Consider the following 10,000-nt stretch of genomic DNA (forward strand, 5'->3'; position numbering starts at 1 on the left):
TAGCGGTAGCTAGTTAGCTGTAGTTAGCTAGCGGTAGTTAGATAGCGGTAGTTAGCTAGCGCTAGTTAGCTAGCGCTAGTTAGCCAGGGGTTAGTTAGCTAGCGGTAGTTAGATAGCGGTAGTTAGCTAGCGTTTTTTTTTATAGCATGATATGCCGTTGTATGTTTACAGGGGGTTATGTTTATATTGTCACATACCCCCCCGTCTTATAGCCACCGCTTGACTGTTTACAGGGGGGCGTTAGCTTATCTTGTGCCGTGAAGGTCCGCATCGCAAACCTTGTTACCATGGCACCAGTATCCTCCAGCCCAAAATATAATTAAAGGTTCCCATAGAGAGAGAGAGAGAGACAGAGACAGAGAGAGAGAGACAGAGAGAGAGAGAGAGAGAGACAGAGACAGAGAGAGAGAGACAGAGAGAGAGAGAGAGAGACACAGACAGACAGACAGACAGACAGACAGACAGACAGACAGACTAATCAAATCAATAATCTATAAGGGAAGTTATAGAGGGCTGGCAGATGTAATAACAGCGTACAGAATCAGATAAACATGTTTCTAAACAGCCTATTAGGGTCCTTAAAACCCTCATGTTTTTCAGGAGGTCTCCATTTACTGTTGAGAGTTAGACTAGTAGAATACTCCAAGGTGCTGTTTCTAAATGCTGTTGTGCATCGGCAGTTTCTTTCTCTCCTTCTGTCAGCCACTGACAGTCACTCAATTAGCCGTGTCAGCTAAAACATTTATAGATCGCTAGGTGAGTTAGTCGAGGAAGCTATCTAAACCTTGTGTTTAATCATCATGGGCAAATTACTGAATTGGCCCCTCCCTTAGATATTATATGCCCAGGGGCCCTGATCTCTAGGAACCCTATGGGACTCTCCCTCAGATATCATATGCCCAGGGGCCCTGATCTCTAGGAACCCCATGGGTCTCTCCCTCAGATATCACATGCCCAGGGGCCCTGATCTCTAGGAACCCCATGGGTCTCTCCCTCAGATATCACATGCCCAGGGGCCCTGATCTCTAGGAACCCCATGGGTCTCTCCCTCAGATATCACATGCCCAGGGGCCCTGATCTCTAGGAACCCCATGGGTCTCTCCCTCAGATATCACATGCCCAGGGGCCCTGATCTCTAGGAACCCCATGGGCCCCTCACTCAGATATCATATGCCCAGGGGCCATGATCTCTAGGAACCCCATGGGTCTCTCCCTCAGATATCATATGCCCAGGGGCCCTGATCTCTAGGAACCCCATGGGTCTCTCCCTCAGATATCATATGCCCAGGGGCCCTGATCTCTAGGAACCCCATGGGCCCCTCACTCAGATATCATATGCCCAGGGGCCCTGATCTCTAGGAACCCCATGGGTCTCTCCCTCAGATATCATATGCCCAGGGGCCCTGATCTCTAGGAACCCCATGGGTCTCTCCCTCAGATATCATATGCCCAGGGACCCTGATCTCTAGGAACCCCATGGGCCCCTCACTCAGATATCACATGCCCAGGGGCCCTGATCTCTAGGAACCCCATGGGTCTCTCCCTGAGATATCATATGCCCAGGGGCCCTGATCTCTAGGAACCCCGTGTGTGTTAGAAAAAACCCTCGTCCTCGTTCAGACATCTGACGGAGGAGCTTCCATCCGCGATCATTTGCCTTGATCAGCTGTTACCATGGCAACCCCAAATGCCGCCGGCTGTGGGTTAGTCATGTTGGTGGTGGGTTGGTTGCTTCTGGTTACAGGTGCGCTGGTTAACAACACCGCCTTGGTTACCCGTAGTTACCCATTGATGATTTCTAATTTGGACTGTGCCATATATATATTGTCCTGGTCATAGCAGGGTTGTCATGGAGATACCTAGTCAGTTGTCATGGAGATAGAGTATGGAACCTCAGCTATAAGGTTAGACTTTCACATGGAGGACAGGAGGATACCTAGTCAGTTGTCATGGACATACCTAGTCAGTTGTCATGGAGATACCTAGTCAGTTGTCATGGAGATAGAGTATGGAACCTCAGCTATAAGGTTAGACTTTCACATGGAGGACAGGAGGATACCTAGTCAGTTGTCATGGAGATACGGTATGGAATCTCAGCTATGAGGTTAGACTTTCACACGGAGGACAGGAGGATACCTAGTCAGTTGTACAACTGAATGCATTCAACTGAAATATGTCTTCCGCATTTAACCCAAACCCCTTCTGAATCGGCTTTAGTGTCTCGGGGGGAACTTTGGTCTGCTTTCCCTGAAGCTGGAGAGCCCGAGTGGGGTTTTACAGAGCTAGCCAGACAGAGCTAGCCAGACAGAGATAGCCAGACAGAGCTAGCCAGACAGACTACTAAATAGGGTTGCAACATTTACGGGAAACTTTTCCATAATTCCCTGGTTTTCCAGGAATCTTGGTTGGAGGATTCCCGGATGTCCAACTAATTCAAGAGATCTTCTAACCAGGATTTCTGGAAAACCAGGGAATTTTGGGGAAGTTACCGTAATTTTGCAACCTTAAGAAAAACACATGGAGAATGTTTAATAATGGGCAGTTATAGAGGACAGGAGGTTATAGAGGACAGGAGGTTATAGAGGACAGGAGGTTATAGAGGACAGGAGGTTTAGTAATGGGTAGTTATAGAGGACAGGAGGTTATAGAAGACAGGAGGTTATAGAGGACAGGAGGTTTAATAATGGGTAGTTATAGAGGACAGGAGGTTATAGAGGACAGGGGGTTATAGAGGACAGGAGGTAATAGAGGACAGGAGGTTATAGAGGACATGAGGTTATAGAGGACAGGAGGTTTAGTAATGGGTAGTTATAGAGGACAGGAGGTTATAGAGGACAGGAGGTTATAGAGGACAGGAGGTTATAGAGGACAGGAGGTTTAGTAATGGGCAGTTATAGAGGACAGGAGGTTTAATAATGGGCAGTTATAGAGGACAGGAGGTTATAGAGGACAGGAGGTTATAGAGGACAGGAGGTTATAGAGGACAGGAGGTTTAGTAATGGGTAGTTATAGAGGACAGGAGGTTATAGAGGACAGGAGGTTATAGAGGACAGGAGGTTTAGTAATGTGTAGTTATAGAGGACAGGAGGTTTAATAATGGGCAGTTATAGAGGACAGGAGGTTTAATAATGGGTAGTTATAGAGGACAAGAGGTTTAATAATGGGCAGTTATAGAGGACAGGAGGTTATAGAGGACAGGAGGTTTAATAATGGGTAGTTATAGAGGACAGGAGGTTGTAGAAGACAGGAGGTTTAGTAATGGGCAGTTATAGAGGACAGGAGGTTATAGAGGACAGGAGGTTTAGTAATGGGTAGTTATAGAGGACAGGAGGTTATAGAGGACAGGAGGTTATAGAGGACAGGAGGTTTAATAATGGGCAGTTATAGAGGACAGGAGGTTTAATAATGGGCAGTTATAGAGGACAGGAGGTTATAGAGGACAGGAGGTTTAGTAATGGGCAGTTATAGAGGACAGGAGGTTTAATAATGGGCAGTTATAGAGGACATGAGGTTATAGAGGACAGGAGGTTATAGAGGACAGGAGGTTTAGTAATGGGCAGTTATAGAGGACAGGAGGTTTAGTAATGGGCAGTTATAGAGGACAGGAGGATTAGTAATGGGCAGTTATGGGGGACAGGAGGTTTAATAATGGGCAGTTATAGAGGACAGGAGATTTAGTAATGGGTAGTTATGGAGGACAGGAGGTTTAATAATGGGTAGTTATGGAGGACAGGAGGTTTAGTAATGGGCAGTTATGGAGGACAGGAGGTTTAGTAATGGGCAATTATAGAGGACAGGATGTTTAGTCATGGGCAGTTATGGAGGACAGGAGGTTTAGTAATGGGCAGTTATAGAGGACAGGAGGTTTAGTAATGGGTAGTTATGGAGGACAGGAGGTTATAGAGGACAGGAGGTTATAGAGGACAGGAGGTTTAGTAATGGGTAGTTATGGAGGACAGGAGGTTTAATAATGGGCAGTTATAGAGGACAGGAGGTTTAGTAATGGGCAGTTATGGAGGACAGGAGGTTTAGTAATGGGCAGTTATAGAGGACAGGAGGTTTAATAATGGGTAGTTATGGAGGACAGGAGGTTATAGAGGACAGGAGGTTATAGAGGACAGGAGGTTTAATAATGGGCAGTTATGGAGGACTGGAGGTTATAGAGGACAGGAGGTTTAGTAATGGGCAGTTATGGAGGACAGGAGGTTTAGTAATGGGCAGTTATAGAGGACAGGAGGTTTAGTAATGGGCAGTTATAGAGGACAGGAGGTTATAGAGGACAGGAGGTTTAATAATGGGTAGTTATGGAGGACAGGAGGGTTTAATAATGGGTAGTTATGGAGGACATGAGGTTATAGAGGACAGGAGGTTATAGAGGACAGGAGGTTTAGTAATGGGCAGTTATAGAGGACAGGAGGTTTAGTAATGGGCAGTTATAGAGGACAGGAGGATTATTAATGGGCAGTTATGGGGGACAGGAGGTTTAATAATGGGCAGTTATAGAGGACAGGAGATTTAGTAATGGGTAGTTATGGAGGACAGGAGGTTTAATAATGGGTAGTTATGGAGGACAGGAGGTTTAGTAATGGGCAGTTATGGAGGACAGGAGGTTTAGTAATGGGCAATTATAGAGGACAGGATGTTTAGTCATGGGCAGTTATGGAGGACAGGAGGTTTAGTAATGGGCAGTTATAGAGGACAGGAGGTTTAGTAATGGGTAGTTATGGAGGACAGGAGGTTATAGAGGACAGGAGGTTATAGAGGACAGGAGGTTTAGTAATGGGTAGTTATGGAGGACAGGAGGTTTAATAATGGGCAGTTATAGAGGACAGGAGGTTTAGTAATGGGCAGTTATGGAGGACAGGAGGTTTAGTAATGGGCAGTTATAGAGGACAGGAGGTTTAATAATGGGTAGTTATGGAGGACAGGAGGTTATAGAGGACAGGAGGTTATAGAGGACAGGAGGTTTAATAATGGGCAGTTATAGAGGACAGGAGGTTATAGAGGACAGGAGGTTTAGTAATGGGCAGTTATGGAGGACAGGAGGTTTAGTAATGGGCAGTTATAGAGGACAGGAGGTTTAGTAATGGGCAGTTATAGAGGACAGGAGGTTATAGAGGACAGGAGGTTTAATAATGGGTAGTTATAGAGGACAGGAGGTTTAGTAATGGGTAGTTATGGAGGACAGGAGGGTTTAATAATGGGTAGTTATGGAGGACAGGAGGTTATAGAGGACAGGAGGTTTAGTAATGGGCAGTTATAGAGGACAGGAGGTTTAGTAATGGGCAGTTATGGAGGACAGGAGGTTTAGTAATGGGCAGTTATAGAGGACAGGAGGTTTAGTAATGGGCAGTTATAGAGGACAGGAGGTTATAGAGGACAGGAGGTTATAGAGGACAGGAGGTTATAGAGGACAGGAGGTTTATTAACGGGCAGTTATGGAGGACAGGAGGTTTAGTAATGAGCAGTTATGGAGGACAGGAGGTTTAGTAATGGGCAGTTATGGAGGACAGGAGGTTTAGTAATGGGCAGTTATAGAGGACAGGAGGTTTAGTAACGGGCAGTAATGGAGGACAGGAGGTTTAGTAATGGGCAGTTATGGAGGACAGGAGGTTTAGTAATGGGCAGTTATAGAGGACAGGAGGTTTAGTAATGGGCAGTTATAGAAGACAGGAGGTTTAGTAATGGGCAGTAGTATATATATCCCTGTGTTTCTGCCTAAACGTGCTGTGTAGGAGTAGAGCAGTTATAGAGGACAGGAGGTTTAGTAATGGGCAGTAGTATATATATCCCTGTGTTTCTGCCTAAACGTGCTGTGTAGGAGTAGAGCAGTTATAGAGGACAGGAGGTTTAGTAATGGGCAGTTATAGAAGACAGGAGGTTTAGTAATGGGCAGTAGTATATATATCCCTGTGTTTCTGCCTAAACGTGCTGTGTAGGAGTAGAGCAGTTATAGAGGACAGGAGGTTTAGTAATGGGCAGTTATAGAGGACAGGAGGTTTAGTAATGGGCAGTTATGGAGGACAGGAGGTTTAGTAATGGGCAGTTATAGAGGACAGGAGGTTTAGTAATGGGCAGTTATGGAGGACAGGAGGTTTAGTAATGGGCAGTTATAGAGGACAGGAGGTTTAGTAATGGGCAGTTATAGAGGACAGGAGGTTTAGTAATGGGCAGTTATGGAGGACAGGAGGTTTAGTAATGGGCAGTTATAGAGGACAGGAGGTTTAGTAATGGGCAGTAGTATATATATCCCTGTGTTTCTGCCTAAACGTGCTGTGTAGGAGTAGAGCAGTTATAGAGGACAGGAGGTTTAGTAATGGGCAGTTATAGAGGACAGGAGGTTTAGTAATGGGCAGTTATAGAGGACAGGAGGTTTAGTAATGGGCAGTTATAGAAGACAGGAGGTTTAGTAATGGGCAGTAGTATATATATCCCTGTGTTTCTGCCTAAACGTGCTGTGTAGGAGTAGAGCAGTTATAGAGGACAGGAGGTTATAGAGGACAGGAGGTTTAGTAATGGGCAGTTATAGAAGACAGGAGGTTTAGTAATGGGCAGTAGTATATATATCCCTGTGTTTCTGCCTAAACGTGCTGTGTAGGAGTAGAGCAGTTATAGAGGACAGGAGGTTTAGTAATGGGCAGTAGTATATATATCCCTGTGTTTCTGCCTAAACGTGCTGTGTAGGAGTAGAGCAGTTATAGAGGACAGGAGGTTATAGAGGACAGGAGGTTTAGTAATGGGCAGTTATAGAAGACAGGAGGTTTAGTAATGGGCAGTAGTATATATATCCCTGTGTTTCTGCCTAAACGTGCTGTGTAGGAGTAGAGCAGTTATAGAGGACAGGAGGTTATAGAGGACAGGAGGTTTAGTAATGGGCAGTTATAGAGGACAGGAGGTTTAGTAATGGGCAGTAGTATATATATCCCTGTGTTTCTGCCTAAACGTGCTGTGTAGGAGTAGAGCAGTTATAGAGGACAGGAGGTTTAGTAACGGGCAGTTATAGAGGACAGGAGGTTTAGTAATGGGCAGTAGTATATATATCCCTGTGTTTCTGCCTAAACGTGCTGTGTAGGAGTAGAGCAGTTATAGAGGACAGGAGGTTTAGTAATGGGCAGTAGTATATATATCCCTGTGTTTCTGCCTAAACGTGCTGTGTAGGAGTAGAGCAGTTATGGAGGACAGGAGGTTTAGTAATGGGCAGTAGTATATATATCCCTGTGTTTCTGCCTAAACGTGCTGTGTAGGAGTAGAGCAGTTATAGAGGACAGGAGGTTTAGTAATGGGCAGTAGTATATATATCCCTGTGTTTCTGCCTAAACGTGCTGTGTAGGAGTAGAGCAGTTATGGAGGACAGGAGGTTTAGTAATGGGCAGTAGTATATATATCCCTGTGTTTCTGCCTAAACGTGCTGTGTAGGAGTAGAGCAGGGCTGCGATGTATTCCTTTTTCTTTATTTCAGGTATGATACCGTTTAATGTCTTTAATAACTACCAATATCTATATATCAAGCTATAGAAATATACATCTGTGTCAAATGTTCATTTACAGGATGTCCTGTGAAACCATGTGGTCAGTATTGTAAACCAGCAGAGAGAGAGAGAGAGAGCAGATCTATGTGTTTTAATCGTAGACATACAATCTCTAAAACGGGACCTAGAACCTCTAAAACCCGTGTGACAATTTGACTGGTAGACTCCACGATTTTACACTCCCGTAATGACTGCCAGTACACCCCATTATGACATCGTTGACTGGAATGGGGAGGTGTGTTCTGTAGATTCTATGTTCTACGGTTGTATTTCTGGGCTGCTGCTGCTGCTGCTGCTGATCTTTGTGTCTCTCTGGACTGATGGAAGGAGAACCTTCCTGCATGATGTGTTACTATGATTTAAACAAACTGTAGAATAATGATCTGTTTCTTAGCAGTTAAACAGAGAGTTGGTCCAGTGTGTGTGCTTTTGTATAATATATCTCTAGAATAGTATGCAATATATCTGCTTCTACATGTGCCACAGTATTTTACAGAAAAATATATATATATTCAATAAAATCTTAAAAATTACCTGACGGTTTTTTTTTTGTGGGGGGGGGGGGGGGGGATTGTTCCTATGGAATGTTTGTGATTATAGAATCTTTGTTTGTATTGTCCTATGGAATGTTTGTGATTCTAGATTCTTTGTTTGTATTGTCCTATGGAATGTTTGTGATTCTAGATTATTTGTTTGTATTGTCCTATGGAATGTTTGTGATTCTAGTGCGTCCATTTTGGTGTGTGTGCGTGTGTGTGTGCGTGCGTGCATGCGTGCGCGCGTGCGTGATCCTTCTTGATCTAATAATGAAAGCTGATAGGTTGATACGGTACTCACAACCAGGCTACTGCTAAAAGCCCAGATTCACCAGCCAATAAACCCAGCGTCTGGAGAGAGGGGCCGTCTTGTCTTAGGGTGACAGCCAATCAACTACCTTTATGCAGATTTAACCCTTGCAAAGGCTTCTGGGCGGCGACCTACTGTATCCAAGTCCAAATGTTAACTTTCCTATTTCCATACCATAAAACTCATGTCATATATAGTGTCAACTTTTTTTGTTGATAACGAGGTTTGATATCCTCGGGGGTCAATTGGAAATGTGCTTTAAGGAGTTTTGAAACATGAGCCATTTTGATGACATGTCTTCCTTTCATCACAGTTCTCTGGTTAAAATTTAATTAATTCTGTGTGTTTTTAAAAAATTTACAGCATCTGTTTAATAATATAACAATTATTTGAAACAACTAAGGAATTTTAGAGTTGAACTGTTCAGACCCACATCACCAGTCCCTCCCCACCAGTCCAGACCCACATCACCATTCCCTCCCCACCAGTACAGACCCACATCACCAGTCCCTCCCCACCAGTCCAGACCCACATCACCAGTCCCTCCCCACCAGTCCAGACCCACATCACCAGTCCCTCCCCACCAGTACAGACCCACATCACCAGTCCCTCCCCACCAGTACAGACCCACATCACCAGTCCCTCCCCACCAGTACAGACCCACATCACCAGTCCCTCCCCACCAGTACAGACAGACAGCCCCCCTCCTGACTAGCCCATTACAGTGATTCTCTCCTCTGTGATTCTCTCCTGTGATTCTCTCCTCAGTGATTCTCTCCTGAGTGATTTTCTCCTCAGTGATTCTCTCCTCAGTGATTCTCTCCTCTGTGGTTCTCTCCTGTGATTCTCTCCTCAGTGATTCTCTCCTGTGATTCTCTCCTCAGTGATTCTCTCCTGAGTGATTTTCTCCTCAGTGATTCTCTCCTCAGTGATTTTCTCCTCAGTGATTCTCTCCTCTGTGATTCTCTAATGTGATTCTCTCCTCAGTGATTCTCTCCTCAGTGATTCTCTCCTCAGTGATTCTCTCCTGTGATTCTCTCCTCAGTGATTCTCTCCTGAGTGATTTTCTCCTCTGTGATTCTCTCCTGAGTGATTTTCTCCTCTGTGATTCTCTCCTCAGGGATTCTCTCCTGAGTGATTCTCTCCTCAGTGATTCTCTCCTCTGTGGTTCTCTCCTGTGATTCTCTCCTGTGATTCTCTCCTCAGTGATTCTCTCCTCAGTGATTCTCTCCTCAGTGATTTTCTCCTCAGTATTTCTCTCCTGTGATTCTCTCCTCAGTGATTCTCTCCTGAGTGATTTTCTCCTCTGTGATTCTCTCCTGAGTGATTTTCTCCTCTGTGATTCTCTCCTCAGGGATTCTCTCCTGAGTGATTCTCTCCTCTGTGATTCTCTCCTCTGTGATTCTCTCCTGAGTGATTCTCTCCTCTGTCATTCTCTCCTTAGTGATTCTCTCCTCTGTGATTCTCTCCTGAGTGATTCTCTCCTCTGTCATTCTCTCCTTAGTGATTCTCTCCTCTGTGATTCTCTCCTCAGTGATTCTCTCCTGAGTGATTTTCTCCTCTGTGATTCTCTCCTCAGTGATTCTCTCCTGAGTGATTCTCTCCTCTGTGATTCTCTCCTGAGT

Source organism: Oncorhynchus clarkii, chromosome 13, assembly GCF_045791955.1.
Source record: "Oncorhynchus clarkii lewisi isolate Uvic-CL-2024 chromosome 13, UVic_Ocla_1.0, whole genome shotgun sequence".
NCBI classification, from domain to species: Eukaryota; Metazoa; Chordata; class Actinopteri; order Salmoniformes; family Salmonidae; genus Oncorhynchus; species Oncorhynchus clarkii.